Genomic DNA, 16,871 nt, shown 5'->3' on the forward strand with positions numbered 1-16,871 from the left:
AACAAACACGGCCTCCAAATAGTGACTTAAATAAGATAGAGGTTTGTTTTTCTCTCATGGAACAATCTGACAGATTCAGATTAAAGGGGTAGCTCTGTCCCATGAAGCCAGGGTGGATCTGCCATCCCCAACATATGGCTTCCAAGGCTGCTCAAGTTGTCACCATTTCCAGCTGGTAGAGAGGATGATGAGCCAAAATCCAGCACATGGGCCCCTTCTTAAGTTGGAGAGAACACAGCAGTTGCACACATCTCTTTCACACCCCATTGGCCCAAACTTTAGGCCCATGTCATTTCTAGCTGTCAAAGGGCTGGAAGACCTAATTGCTAGCTAGATGGCCATGTGCCCAGAAATATGGAAAAGATAGGTTTTGAAAGACAACTAGTGGCCTGACATACCCATGGCTGAGAAATATTTATTAAGATAGCAATCCAACACATTTCAAATGAGCTGAACCAAGACCATAAAGTTCTAATCTTAAAATATCTTGAGCTCTTCTCACCAACATGACACCACTTAATTGGTAATAGCAGTATTAGACAAGGAAGAAAAGAATGGTATGACGACAAGAGGAAGCTAGGCAGAAAAAGAACAGAATAATGCAAGGAACTGGTCTTTGGCTTATCAATCATTTGCTGAATCATGCCTTTCCTTTTGCAAGAGGAAAATGCTATAGTAGGCAGCCTCTAAGGCACAACTCTATGATCTTAGCCTTTTATATTTGTACCCTTGGTAGCCCCCCTTGAGCATTGGGTTGAACTTATTGACTTATTTACTTGCTTCCAACAAATAGAATACAGCAAACGAGATGGATGTCACTTACCAAATTAGTTTACAAAAAGATTGTGGCTTCCATCTTGGGACTCCGTTCTTACGCTCTCACTCATTTGCTCTGCCACTTTGTAAGCTGCTTTATGGAGAGGTCTGTGTGGTGGCGACCTCCAGTCAACAACCAGTGAGAAACTGAGGCCTCAGTCCAATAGTACGTCAACAACGATATAAGCAAGCTTGGAAGCCGATTCTCTGCAAGTTGGGACTATGTAGTTCTGGTCCAAAGCTTAATGCCACCTCATGAGACATCTTGAGCAGGACAGACAGCTAAGTGATACCCAGATTCCTGACCCACAGAAACTGTGAGATAATAAATGCTTATGGCTTTAAGGAATGAACTTTAGGGGTAATTAGATGACTAATGCAGTGAGAGAACGAATACAGCATTAGATAACTAATAAAAATTCCAGTCACAAGAAAATGAATTCCAATTGTCCTATAATTTCCTGCTAGTAATTTTGTGTAACAAACATCTTTAAGTTGTCTTATTAACCAAGACTGTAATTTACCTGTTTCCAAAGTCTGGTCTGGAAATCTCTGGGGGTCCCCAAGAGTCTTTCAGGGAATCCATGAGATCAAACTATTTTTTTTTTTTTTTTACTGAGATGTTACTTACTGATTTCATTCTCATTATTTCATGAGTATGCGGTGTAATGTTCCAGAGGCTGCATGTATGAGATGATGTCATTGCCCCAACAGCTTATGAAATGTATGCTTGTATAACCTTGTGTTTTCTACAATTTTCTAAGGTAGATTTAGATTAAAAAATGTGCATTTTCTGAGATTAACTGTTATTCTCAGTACTTCCTAGGCTGTAAGTAGTTATTGTCAATTATATTTGGTAAAATCTCTGTAACCTCAGTGTTGTCCAATAAATTGTTAGTTTAAAATCCCAACGTTTACCTTGCAACTATGCAGAAACATAACAAGAAGTACAATTCTGTTGTCTTGTTTTGCAATGGTATTTTAGGATTTTCTCAGTTTTTGTTTCTAATGTAGTGAATACTGATAGATATAAACCCTCATAAACAAAATCTCTTTGAAGTCTTAATAATTTTTAAGAGTATAAAGGGAATAACACCAAAAAGTTTAAGAATTGTTTGTTTAGGCTGGTGCAGTAGCTCATGCCTATACTTCCAGCACTTTGGGAAGCTGAGGCAGGAGGATTGCTTGAGCACAAGAGTTTGAGAGCAGCTTGGGCAACATGGTGAGACCCTGTTTCTACGAAATTCAAAAAAGTAGCCGGGCATGGTGGTGCGCACCTGTGGTCCCAGCTATTCAGGAGGCTGAGGTGAAAGGATCACTTGAGCCTTGGAGGTCCAGGCTGCCGTGAGCTATGATTGCACCACTGCACTCCAGCCTGGGTGACAGAGGGAGAACCTGTCTCAAAAAAAAAAAAAAAAAAAGACTTTACTTGTTTAATCCATCAATTGACAAATGTGATTGAGCCCCTATATGTGTTCAGCATTGTACTATGTGTGACATAAAAGTGTGAACAAAACCTTTGATCTTAAGTTGCTTAAAATCTAATTGTAGAGATGAGATTAATTTAGGGGGTACATAGGAGTGTTGTCTGAGGTATATACTGTGAAGATAAATGTTGCAGTAGAGACCTGATGCAATAGAAGGGACATAAATGTACACAAAAGGGGGAACTTGGAGGTTGGTGGTGGAGGATGGGGAGAGGAGGTGAAAAGAGTCATTGGGAAATGAGTAGTGCTAGAAGAAAGGCATTTCTGCTCTCCTTATGAGAATCTCCATGAATTTGAGAGAGAAAATATGCAGAGAAGGCACTGGGGAGATGTATCATTGAAGGGCCAGGAAAGGAAAGCATAGTCTTTGGCAGCTCTGAGCCACATGTTGCTTGGATTTGGGGGACTTGCATGGGAGCTCTGTCTACCAAGTGTATCCTGCTTGGATGGCTGAACTGATGGCCATCACCTTCACACAGCAGGCACAATTCTGATCCACACTTCTTATCAGTATGAAACCTGGAATTGGGCCGGGCGCGGTGGCTCAAGCCTGTAATCCCAGCACTTTGGGAGGCCGAGACGGGTGGATCACGAGGTCAGGAGATCGAGACCATCCTGGCTAACACAGTGAAACCCCGTCTCTACTAAAAAAATACAAAAAAAAAAAAAAAACTAGCCGGGCGAGGTGGCGGGCGCCTGTAGTCCCAGCTACTCGGGAGGCTGAGGCAGGAGAATGGCATAGACCCGGGAGGCGGAGCTTGCAGTGAGCTGAGATCCGGCCACTGCACTCCAGCCTGGGTGACAGAGCGAGACTCCGTCTCCAAAAAAAAAAAAAAAAAAAAGAAACCTGGAATTGTGTGTACTGTAAAACTCAACTTCATCATATGAAAATCCACACCTAGACTTTAGAAGATGTTGCCAATGCTATGTCTGTGTTAGGCTCACATAGATGTTTTTCTATTTAGGGGATATTGCAGCACTTGTTTGGGGGAAAAATAAAAGGTTATTTTACTTCTTTGGGCAAAAGATGTCACTGCTTCCACTTGACCAGTAAGAATGAGAAAACTTGGGCCCTAGTCTGCCATGTACAAATGAGGAACTTCTAATAGCTTTAGCTGTCTGACTCTCAATTTTAGCATCTGTAAAAGAGGGATTTTTGCCCAATACAGCTTCAAAGACCCTCCAAATAAAAGACTTGGAGCAGAAGGAAAGGAAATGAAGAGACCAAACTTGGCCCCTTCAGGCAAGGAAGGTCTAGGGGCATGTGATCTGGTATAAGATGCAGATAGGGCCTACGGGCTGGACTTGGTCAGACCTCCACAGAGAAAAGGGAACTTGCTGGTAGTATTGCCCTTTGGGGCTGCACAAATGACAAACACACACAATATATATGTATATTAAAGACAATTAGGATAGGAGGTCAGTATTGACACAGGGTGACCCACTCTTGTGAGGAACACAGTTCAAGACCCAGGAGAAGGCACATCTCTTCCCCTTTGTCCTCTAAACCGCATCTGAAACCACAAGGGTTTGTGGCTTGTGCCACCATCTGTGTAAAAGACAGTGTCGTGGGGTGCAGGGAGGATTTGAGTGGTAGAAACACTTAGGTAAGAGAAAAGACTAACTTGTCAAATCCTTCCTCTCAGATAGTGTGAATGCTATAGATCTTTTCATAATGAAGTATCATTTCCCGGTAGCGCCAAGTATCCATTTTCTTGCTTCTCTTTGTATTCAAGTTTGGTTCCAAAGACACTCAGGAGATAGCACAGTATTTGCTGCAGTTGCATGGGGTAGAAAAAGAACATTTTGCAATAATTTATATCATTCTTAAAATTGTGTATGTAAGTCTAGATGCAACCTTCAGGAAGCATGATATTTATTCTTTGCATTAATGACTAGATTCTGAGCATTAGAATTGCAAGTAATTTTAGTTTTATCAAAATGTTTAATAAGATGTCATTACATTTTTTAAAAATTAAATGAAAACTTTATTTAAACTGTTTAAAAATTCTCTGAGGGCAGCATCTAAGATAATGGTGGCAACGTGATAAATAAACAGAAAGATTTATCATCTAGGATACTGGCCAATTTTTTAAAAAATTGCGTTTGTCATGTCTAGCACACATTTGAATTTGTTACTAGGAGATGTGGTGTCAACCTTTTGTTTCGATAGCAATTCAAAGATGATATACAATATTTTCAGAATCTTCCCAAAGATGAATTACTTCACTGAAACAAGGTGATGACCTTAAAATCACTCTTGGACATATGATAGAAACGCTGCTTAAATGCTGTTTAAGCAACTAAGTTTAATTTAGATAAGACACAAGATGTGCCACAAAAGTTAATTAAGCAATAGAAGAACTTCAAATAAAATATAAGTCAGATCTTTGGAGAGAAATTAAATTTTTTTTTTTAGAGATAGAGTCTCGCTCTGTCACCCAGGCTGGAGTGCAGTGGCACAATCTTGGCTCACTGCAACCTCCGCCTCCAGGGTTCAAGTGATTCTTCTGTCTCAGCCTCCTGAGTAGCTGGGTCTACAGGCACATGTCACCATGCCTGGCTAATTTTTGTAATTTTAGTAGAGATGGGGTTTCACCATATTGGTCAGGCTGGTCTGGAACTTCTGACCTCAGGTGATCCACCCACCTCGGCCTCCCAAAGTGCTGGGATTATAGGCATGAGCCACCACACCCTGCCTGAAAAATTTAATTTTTAATTGATGCTATCCACAGTTATTTGAAGCGAACTGTTTATTGTTACTAATAATATTATCAAAAATTAACAAAAAATTTCAAATAGACCTAAGTTTGGCTATTTCATTTTTAAAAGGGCTAAAAAGTATTTTATAAAATTTTAGCAAAGTGTTTTTTTCTAAGTCAAAATTTCTTGTAAAATAAGAAACAAAAGTATTGTTCCAATAAAATGTAAGGACATTTGAGCAAGGAAATGAAAATGTTTACCTATTAAGGAGATTACTCATGTATAAATAATTCCCAACAACTTATAATTTCAATAGGAACCATGTTTCTGGCCATTGTAGATCAGAGTACACAAGGTACAATCTTCTGCTTTTTTTATTTTTCTGAGACAGGGCCTTGCTCTGACACTCAGGCTAGAGGCAGTGGTGCCACCATAGTTCACTGTAACGTCAAACTCCCAGGCTCAAATGATCCTCCCATCTCAGCTTCCTGAGTAGCTGGGACAATAGGCAGTGAGTCACCATGCCCAACTAATGGTTTATTTTTATTTTTATTTTTAGAGACAGGGTATCACTGTGTTGCCCAGGCTCAGAGTATAGTCCCAAATGAAGAGAGATTTGAATAAGTTAATAAATGCTAACTTTTCCCCTAATTTTTATTCCTTTATAATGACCCAACATTGGAAAGTTTGAAATTAAAAATGTAAGAAATATTTTATTTATTAATATCTAGATATTCCTTTAACATAGTTATGTTAAAATAATAGTAACGCATTTAATATTAAAACAGATTATATGTTCTGCAATAATGCTACTTTGTTACATGTGCCTGCATTACAGTTTTTGAATAATTGTTAAATTCATGTATAAAGTTCACTTCCTAACTTCAGTATTGGTTTAAGAATTTTATTTAGAATTCCAGTTGATCCTGCCTTAGCAGAGTGAAGTTTCTCCAAGTCTAAATGAACTAAATATATGTATGAACTACAATGACTTTAAAAATATTGGCTAATTTCATTAATGTCAATGAAACACACATGAAAATCTTGGTTATACCAATATAATTCGTTATTTTTTTAAATGAAGGCAAGACAAATTAATTTTATGTAATATATATAATAGCTAATGAATTATGTATGGCTTTATTACACATCCAAGTGTCATCAGCTCATCAACAGAGCACCTAGACATGCACAATAATAATTAATTCAGTCATCTTTGATATTTTGCTGACTGCCAGTCACATAAAACACATAGCTTTACACACATTTTCTCAATTTTGTCATTATGAATATTTGTCAAGGTAAGAGACAACATAATTTATTTAACAGTTTTTTAGCTTTATTTATAACTTCTAAATATTTAGACATGTGATCTATAGGCCTCCATTTGTTCTCTTGGGGCCTCACAAATATTAGGAGCGGGTCCTCTGCCTGGAGGGGAAGTAGAATCAACCTTGGGCCCCACCCTCCCCTGGTGTGTCAACCTAAAGATGACACCAGAGAGGCCCTTGGGTGCAGCTGGGCAGGCCAAGTTAAGATTTCACATACCTTCCCCTTTACCAGCAGGAGGCACATACACGTCCCTCCCCACATTCTCACTGATGTCCAACAATCTTTAACAAGAGCATAAACCTTCACAGTAACATTTAAAAATGCAAATGCACAATTAAGGTGACACCTTAATGTGAATGACTTTTAGCTGGTATAATTAGTCTTCCAGTTCCTCATCCTCTGGAATTACTCCTTAATGAAGAGTGTACTATTTCACCATAGGGTGGTCCTCATGTCCAGCTGGTAATGTTTGGTTTGGAGATGGGAGAAAAGGGGAATTGAGGAGTTGAGAGAAGTCTTAAATATAGGAAGGATTTTCCTGGCAGATTATATTGAAACTGCTTGCAGTGACACAGTGGATGGTTATTCTAACTGTGGTCAAAGGTGCTCACTTGAGCGGTAAGTAGGCACTGGAATCCAACTCTTGTTCTGCTCATCAAGCCGTATACATTGATCCCAGGTAGAGTCAGCTCAAAGGGTGCACCTTCCTCTTGTTTTTGCAAAGGCTCTGTGGGCCAGTTGTGGCCTTATCTTCATGTTCCAGAGGACAGAATTAGGCCCAAATGTTGAAAGTTATATGGATGCTGATTTGTAGTTAGTATAAGGAAAAGATGGCTTATGAACTTCATCTCATTTAATCCTTGTAACAGCCTTGAAAGGTAGGTACAATTACTGCCCTCACTTTACAGAAAGAAAACTGAAGCTGATAAGCAACTTTCCCAACATTCATAAGAGGCAAACGGGATGTAAATCAGGCTTTTCTAATTAAAAAAACACCCATGGTCCCATGGTCATTCTACTCTACATTATGATACCGCTTACTAAACATCTGTGCAGTCCTATGTTGTAAAGGACTGTTTGGAAGTTGGCAATTCCCCATTTCCTTAAGTGTTTAAGAACAGGTTGAATGCACACTCATCAGATGTGTTACAAAGGGGACCCAAATATTCTGTGTAGTTGAATCAGGTGATGACTACACAGTGTGGAATCAGTCAGGAAAATAGAAGCCACTCTATATATTTCAATATAAAGGATTTTAATGCAGAGAATTAGAGGCATACCAACTATTGAAAAAGTTGGGGGAACCAAAATCCTGAGAATTATGGCCTCTCCCCTCCAACCTTTCAAGCCTCAAAGGAATGTTTGTTATTGGAAGAGATGCTGACTCTGACCAGGGACCACATGGAGAAGGAGATGCTGGGAAATGTAATTCCTGACTAGAAGCAGGTGATGGTGAAACAGAGTTGACAACAGACACTCCAGCAAAATCCTGAAGCCCCTTCCCACCATAATGATGTAGTGTTTTATGATGTGAACTTCCTTGTTTTATAGAGAGTTGGAAGTTAAAAGTAACAAGGGCCCTTGACACCGTGCAAAGATACAGCACAAAATGATATAGCTGAAACTATAGGTACATTTTCACGTCATCATTTTGCCTAAGATTTGGGCACCTTAAACTGGGCTGGGCCAAGGAAAACCAGGTAGCTGTAAAACCAGGCCTGCTCCTCAGATTTTAGAAAAATTAGTTTTTACATAAAGGATTATGTTCATAGGAAATATATTATGAGTAGCAATAGTTAGGAGGCTATCTTTATGTGTGGTAAAACAGAATTTAGCATGGAAGGAACCTAGATGCTATTTGGTTCCAGATAACCTAAACCACTTCTCATTTACCTATTAAGGAGGTTATTCATGTATAAATAATTTCCAATAATTTGTAATTTCCACAGGAAACATGGACATCTCTGAGAGGGTGATTGGGAGATGTGAGTAGTAACAGCACACCTTCCACTGAGAATCCTGGCTAACTGCAGACAGGGAGGAATTGTGGCAAGCAGGGCAATGATAATGAACTTGCAGAGCTACCTCTTTAGAGTTCAAGGCCTACCAATTTGCCCAACTTGCTGGTTGACAACACCTCTATTTTACTGCAACAGCCAAGGGAGGTTAAGGGACTAAGTAAAATCACAAGCAACTTAATAGCAGACTTGAGATTGGAATTCAAATGTCCTGATACTCAGCCTGAGATGCTTTCTATGATAGCATCCTCTGCCTAGCAATCATAGATCAATCAATCCATCATCTATCCACCTGTCTATCTATCCTTCTATTCTTTCCTCTGTCTATGCCTCTATTATTCTACATCCATCTAGTCATCCAGCTGGGTAATCTCTCCTTTCATGCATCCATGTATGTGCATGAGACTCTATGAAGACATGAGAAGGCATCTATTTCCCTTTCTAGAGTTAATGGAAGAAGGGAAGTAGGAAATGGGGGAGCTATTGATTTTTGTTTGTTTGTTTTGGCTCCTACCTGAGTAAAGAAAAAGGTTTTAGTCTATAACACAGCATCATAACAATGGCAGGACCTATGAATTTTTCCAAGAGGTAATTCCAGGCTAAAGAGAATGTATTTGAAAAACAGCCCAGTGTGCTGCAATATTAAAACAGTAGGCCACTATAGTTACAATATACCAGCTATTGATAATGAGATTACAGACTCCCGCCTACAAGCGTTCTCCCTTCTGTGTCCCAGTACTCAATTTTGTTGCTGGAGTGAGGGCCTTGGTGGTGTGAGCGAGCAAGTCTTTTGCTTACATTTGGCAAAAGAACTCTTGCTGCTTGGTAAGTATTAGTCAAGCCACATAGTCTTAGATCACCTTAGGAAACAAATCCTTAAAATAACTTGGTTGAAGTTAGAAAATCATGTCACTATTTACATATCTGAATCTAATCATGCTATTTATGCATATGGTTTGTTTATTGTATTGAAAGAGCTGTTCTCTTCTGCCAAGCCTTAGGGGAACATTAATCAAATTCATTAATTACTAAACATATGGCTTACATCTGAAATATTTTGCTTGAATTTGGAGGCTTGAATGTGTTTGTTTTTGTTTTTTTTTTTGAGATAGAGTCTCGCTGTGTCCCCCAGGCTGGAGTGCAATGGCGTGATCTCTGCTCACTGCAAGCTCCGCCTCCCGGGTTCACGTCATTTTCCTGCCTCAGCCTCCCAAATAGCTGGGACTACAGGCGCCCGCCACCGCACCTGGCTAATTTTTTGTATTTTTAGTAGAGACGGGGTTTCGCTGTGTTAGCCAGGATGGTCTCTATCTCCCGACCTCGTGATCCACCCATCTTGGCCTCCCAAAGTGCTGGGATTACAGGCGTGAGCCACTGCGCCCGGCCTGGAGGCTGAATTTTAAGAGGCACTTTGACTAACTAGAGTGTGTTCTGAAGTGGTCAGGATTAATAATAATAATAAAATATAATTTAAAAAACACTGTGTTCTGTGCTAAGCGCGTAACATGGGTCGTTACATTTTTATTCCTCACTGTATTTTACCTTTGAGCATGTTGAGGATTAGAAAGCTTGAGTTGCCAAAGGTCATATAGTGAGTTGCTGAGGTCACATATGGGCCCTGACGCCAGAACCTGAGCTTTATCCACTCACTGTACTGTGAGGAAACTGGAAACCATCTCCTACCAGAAGCTGTAGAAGAACTGAGAATGTCTGTGCTGATGAAGAACTAAGACCAGTGGAGCAAGTCATGGAATGCCACATTCTATCTCAATAGAAGGAAGCTTCCCTCCCTTAGAATTCAGCATTCAAGCAAAAGGCAAGAGATCCCTTTTTTAAGGACTGGATAAAAGATTTTAACATTAAGATATGCTGAATCTATGCTTTTTTGTTGTTGGTTTGTTTGTTTTGTTTTGTTTTTCGAGACAAAGTCTCTCTCTGTCGCACACGCTGGGGTGCAGTGGCGCGATCTTGGCTCACTGCAACCTCCCGGGTTCAAGCGATTCTCCTGCCTCAGCCTCCCGAGTAGCTGGGACTACTGATGCGCGTCACCATGCCCAACTAATTTTTGTATTCTTAGTAGAGACCTGGTTTCGCCACGTTGGCCAGGCTGGTCTCAAACTCCTGACCTCAGGTGATCCACCCGCCTCAGCCTCCCAAAGTGCTGGTACAGGCACGAGCCACTGCACCCAGCCGATATGCTGAATCTATGAAGTGAGCAAAATAGAACAGACAGCCAAATTATTGGTTTCATTTCTGCTTACTACCAGAAAAACAAAAATCTCTAATTCCTAGTATTTTTCTTAAAAGTTGACTACAGGGTGAATGCCAGATTTAGGCCCACCTTCTCCAAACGTGTCAACTATCTTTTTTATGTTACTCAGTTGTTGAAACGATATAATTCTTAGATCTGACCCTTAGATTCCTACCTCACAATTTTTTTTTTTTTTTTACTTTTACTTTTGAGACATGGCAAGGTTTTGTGCTGTCACCCAGACTGAAGGTCAGTGGTATAACTATAGCTCACTGCAACCTCAAAACCCTGGGATAAAGAGATCTTCCTGCCTGAGCCTCCTGAGTAGCTCGGACTACAGGGCCATGCCACCAAGCCTGTCCAATTTGCCTCACATACTGTTCTCAGGATTGAATGAGTTAATGTATGTGGAGGGCTTTATATCTCTCACATGTGAGAGATCAGCAGAAACAAAATGTATGTTAAGTCTCCTCAATCTTTTTTCTATATAATGATACAGATCAACCCTTAAAGCTACTGAATCAATCAGATATCTCTCTAGTAAATATGGTCACATGAATATATTCAAGGCCGTCACTGCTAGTAATGATATTTACGCAATCAAGACTAGTAGTACAAAGTATTTTTAAAGAATTATACTCTAACATTAGAAAGTTCTTTTTATCTTATATGTAAAGTCTTCCCTCAAACTCTGGTCCAGGCAAAATAAATGACTTTCATGTTTTGATTTTGCCATAAATTTTAGTGTATCTATTCCACATCCTGTCTTTCCAGCTGCCTGGGACACTTTTTCCTCTCCTCCTTTCTCCATCTCCCTTTCTCTAGCCAATATCTACTTATCCTTTAGGCCCTTCCCTTAGGGGTACTTTTCTCCAGGAAGCACTCCCTAACACTTTGTGCCATCTCTGGGCGTGGTTAGATGTCCCTCCCCTGTGCTCCCATGGCCATGTGTAATATTACAACCATTCTACGTATCAACTCCCTTGTAACACACTTATTGTATTCTCTCTTTTCTCCAGCCTATAAAGTCTGGCAACTCAGGGATTACCTATTTTGTTCATGATTGTATCCTTAGGGATACAGTCCCTAAGTGATTGAGATTGTGTTCTGGGATTGGGATTGGAAATGTGTCTGGCACATTTGTGGAATGAATAACATGTAACATATAATATTTTTCTTTCTTTTTTTTTTTTTTGAGACAGAATCTTGCTCTGTTGCCAGACCGGAGTGCAATGGCGCTATCGCAGCTCACTGCAACCTCAGCCTCCCCGGTTCAAGCAATTCTCCTGCCTCAGCCTCCCCAGTAGCTGGGACTATAGGCGCCTGCACCACCACACCTGGCTAATTTTTTGTATTTTAGTAGAGATGGGGTTTCACCATGTTGGCCAAGATGGTCTCGATCTCCTGACCTTTGATCTGCCCGCCTCGGCCTCCCAAAGTGCTGCAATTACAGGCGTGAGCCACCGCACCTGGCCATAATCATTTTTTTTTCTAATGTGAAAACAGAATTCCATTAAATTAATGACTTACCCAAGATCTCAGGGTGTCAATGTAGCTCTCTACAAATCAGCTTGTGTATGCATCTTTACTATATTAATTTTTTTCTTTTTGCTCAAGAAGCACCACATACACCATGCCAGAATTGTTGCCATTTCGGCAATGAAATGTTCAAACACTGAACTATACTCCCTATTGCCATTTCTGAATAGAGAATGGCACATTCACTAAAGTTTAACTGTATGACTAAATAAAGCAAGTGTTTGATGATGGTTGTTGAGTTGTACTTTGTGTAACTGAATGGATTTACTAAACATTTGCATTTGGGTTAACTAGCAGAATAGAATGTACTAAATATCAAACCAGAGCAAGCAGGTAAGTGAAGAAAAGAGGGCTACCTCCCAGAGCCAAGAAGGAAAGAGATGGCCATATCTTCAACCAGTAGTGTTGATAGTTAATATATTCTGGTCCCAAATCTTACAATTTGGGTTACAGAAAGGTCAGATTATAAAAGTCTTTTGCATAGCTAGCTGGAAAAAAAATGCTCTATAACTCAAGATTATATTTAACCTTTGATATATCTATTGAAGTATTCTTTCTTTGGTTTTTAGAAATGGGTATTTAGAAATAATAGCAAAAATAATTTGCTATTATTTTTTCCACATAAAAATAATGACCATAAAAATATAAATCAAGTTCAGCAGTAGTATCCAGTTCTGTACCCCCTTGTCTAAGAAACTACTGAAAGGGTGGTGAAGTGAAGTAAAACTGTCATTTCTTTTCTCCCAAGTCACAAAATTGTCATATGGGGGAGAACTATAGTCAATTCTAGCAACTATAACTTGGTTGAAATCAGTGCCTCTGTGTGTGTGTGTGTGTGTGTGTGTGTGTGTGTGTGTGTATTTCATTAGTTACTAATCCACCTATGAAATATCCAAAGTATCTCCTGCAAATCTCTTCTTGGGACAATTTTCAGTGTCATAAATAGAGAAAAATATCAACATCTATATTTGCAATTTGTCTCATTATAAGTTGAACTAACTATACGGAGCTATACCGTATCTGAAACACTATAATAAAAAACAGAAGTATCTTAAACTCTGTGCAAACACAAAGGGGCTAAATTAAAGTGTCTGTTCATCTATCACTTTACATGGTGAGGAATAACAAACAGCTGATCATTCATCTGCCATTTTCTTCATGAGAAAAGTAAAAAAAAAAGATAACTCACCTTTCAAATGAAGACATTTCCTAAGAAATCAACAGTCATAGATTATACCGGTGTACATGTATGTAAATAAATGTGTCTTTGAACGTACATCTATATTTCTGAGTATAAAATTTTGAATACCCTTCTCATCACCACCAATCCCCCCCTCCTTTTTTACAAGAAAGAATTTTGAAAAATAGTTCTTAAATCTTTATATAAAATTCATGAGGATTCACAAACCTTTTTGTTATCTGATTGATAATATAATTTGTGAATTGAGTTCCCAGTCTAAAATGAAAAATATTTATAAGCTTAAAAAGGAGAAAAGGTGGAGGAAGCCAAAGTGGAAATGAGGGGTGAAAGAACTTTCTCCTTGCACCATGAAAATACATACACATATTCATAACCAAACATGTGTACGTTTACAAATGAGTGGCCTTCAAAATAATATTGAAAAAAAATGAAGTAAATGAAAATGTGTTGTAAATTAACTGTCCAGAAAAAGATAATTACATTATTGTATTAAGACATTACATTATTGTATTAACAGGGGCATTTTAGTTACTTTTTCCACCTGCTTAGAATCAAGGCATGCTATCATGAATTTCAATAAAAATAAAAAAACTATTAAAAGATAGAAAGCTGACAAATTTGATTTGCTTGGATACTGAACTCCAAATAAACATGTTGTTTGAACTCTGCCTGGTGTACTGCTGCTGCCAGGAAGTATTAAAGTAGTAGCAAATGGTCAATATGTGCTTACATAGCACATATCAGGCTTATAGCAAGAATGTTCTACTCTTAGAAAATTATATTGTTAAAAACAGTGACAAACCTTGAGTAGCCCCTTCAAATCCACAAAGACATTGGAGGAACTGAAGCATACTTATAATAAAACCAGGATTTCTAAAATAGAGAGAAGCTCAAGCTCATGTAGCATCTTGCCAAGTAATCATATAAAAATGATTACACAAATTTCCAGCAATAAATTCCCTCTGCATTTGCAGAGAGAGCACATAGGGAAGGAAATAAGCACATCTTTAGAGCCAGACTTTTATCTATCAGACTCTTCTATGGAGCCTTTATAATCATTTGTTTCCCCTTTTCTCCCCCTTTAATGTTCTTTCTGAACAGATTTTGAGAAGCCCTTGAAATGGGAAACGTAAACTTAAATCCAGACTTAGAGCCAGGATCCATTTCTTGACAATGAAAAAGGGGAAAAAATCATCCCAAACTTGCTTGTCACTATCCAAACAAATATCCTATCTATCGTAAGAACTGCGGTTCCTGGGTAACAGATTAGGCACATCAATAAAATACTGTAACCACAGTTTGAGACAAATGCCCTGATATGTATAAGGTCAGAGGTTGACCAAGGTCACATAGAATCCTGACCATATTTATCACTGGCCAAGCTTCAAACCGAGTTTTAAATTTTGTCAGACATAAAAAAACAAACAACAACAACAACAACAACAAAAACTGCTACCAGATGGTGTCAAGATAATTCCTCTCCGTGTTAAAAACACACGCTTAGATACAGTCAATAGTAAAAATCAAATAATTAGTCCAAACACCATATATACCTGGCACCATTCCTACTACAAGTTAGGAGGTACATTATTATAATTTCTGTGTCTCTCCAATTAAGACAGCCCATCCAACTAATATAGAGTAACCATTGTAGCCTACTAATGCAATTAGCGAATTGATTATTTTCTAGAGCATAGATCATCCCAAGACAATAGGAAGAGACAGAATGTTATTTCAAATAGAAATTTTACTTCCAACTGCAAGAGATTAGAAGCTCACTACCTGTCACTCCCACCTCTGCCTCGTACCTCCTTTGATTAAAAGAAAACTTGTTCATATTTTAGGATGTTTAGTGCCTACCATACAAAAGAACTCCCAAATTATAAATCCCCATAGTTTGTGGCTAAACTCCATTCTTCAATTAATAAGAAAATGCAGTACAAATGTGTGGAAACTTCTCAGATGTGAGAAACCATATGCCATTGGTTCACAAAGTAAAAAGTAAAAGCAGAAAGAGACTTTAGGAAGGAGGGTATTAATATGTCCAAATTAGTAAAATAAACAGAAAAATTGTTATGTGTTAGAAAGCACAAGGATGTATGTTATTACTAATTAATTTGTAGTATGTTTGCTTTAAAACAGTTTTTGAAAACATAAATGATTACATTTAATGATGACAAATATTTCTTTAGCTCTGGTCTGTTGTGGCATTTCACTGAGTAGGGGAGAGATCTAGAATCACAATTCTTCTAGCTGTTAAGATGAAATTCACATTCTATCTTAAAATGTGGATCTGAAGGGGAACAGATGAATCCCAGCAATGGTCATTTGTAGATGTAGAATATCATAAAATGCTAGCGGAAATTCTTCTGTTTGAATCATTCTGGGTACCCAGAATTCCTATTAGGAATAATTAGGGTTCCTATTTTCCCCATGAGTCCTGCCTACTGCACTGCCAGAGAGAAAGCATCATGTAATTTTAATTATCAAGCCTACTGCAAAGCAAAGTTTTCTTGCTAGGAAGAGGCCAAATTATGGGACTTCTCGCATTTGGGTTCATTTCCTAGAAAAGCATCACTTTGGATAGGGCTATTCTTCCCCCACACCTCAGTGAAGCACAATAAAGATTTTATTCTATGCTCCAATAATCATTGGCAAGAGGATGATGCCTCCTTCTGTCATCACACAGGAAAAAGCACATGAAGAGGATCCCAGGAATCAGGAAGATGGGGTAAAGTGAGGTCACAACTGGCAACAGAAAACCATCCAGTCTTTGAACGCAAAGATTGTAAATGTCTACTGTATTTAAAACTTATTCTTTTTGGCAGGGTTGCATATGTTCTCTGTGCTCATTCCACAAATCTGGCTGATTATTATTCCAATCACCAGAGGAAGAGAGAGTCACATTAATTTGTAGTAATTAATAGCACTGATGCATTTGACAGCGCATGTTAACAAGCCTCTTTGATTGTTTGGATCTCTAACTGCGGCCCTTCTTGTTTGCATCACCTCCAAGGAATTCATAATATCAAAGCTTAACGGTATCTGATACTTGTCAAAATGCAATTTATAAAAGTTTAATTCTTTTATTGATTTAGTTTGGTTTTGATGCCTGCAGAGTCAGCTCCCTTGACAGAACTTAGCGGATTCAAATGCTTGTCACCAGCTCGGCCTCCTTTTTGCAGGGAACAATTGCCATAGGCCAAGCCAACAGGCATGGTTTAATTGCCATTAATTAAAAGCATAAATCTCTTTTTTCTTCAGTTGCTCTGCTCTTAAAGGGGGCTGCACATATCTCTCTTTTCCTGTGTTTGTCAGAACACCTTCTGGCAAGCAAAGTTAACCCATTCCATCTTTCTAAGCACTTTCTGGAATAATCTTTTGAAGCATTGCTCTTATGATCTGATGTGAAATGCATGCGGTTCGGTGATATTTAACAAACTGGATTTCTTCTTTATTGCAGTATAATGAGGTCAAATGAATCCCTCCATGGGTTGTATACATGCTTAAATGGTTTTTGCATC

This window comes from Macaca nemestrina, chromosome 1, assembly GCF_043159975.1.
Source record: "Macaca nemestrina isolate mMacNem1 chromosome 1, mMacNem.hap1, whole genome shotgun sequence".
In the NCBI taxonomy this organism is placed as follows: domain Eukaryota; kingdom Metazoa; phylum Chordata; class Mammalia; order Primates; family Cercopithecidae; genus Macaca; species Macaca nemestrina.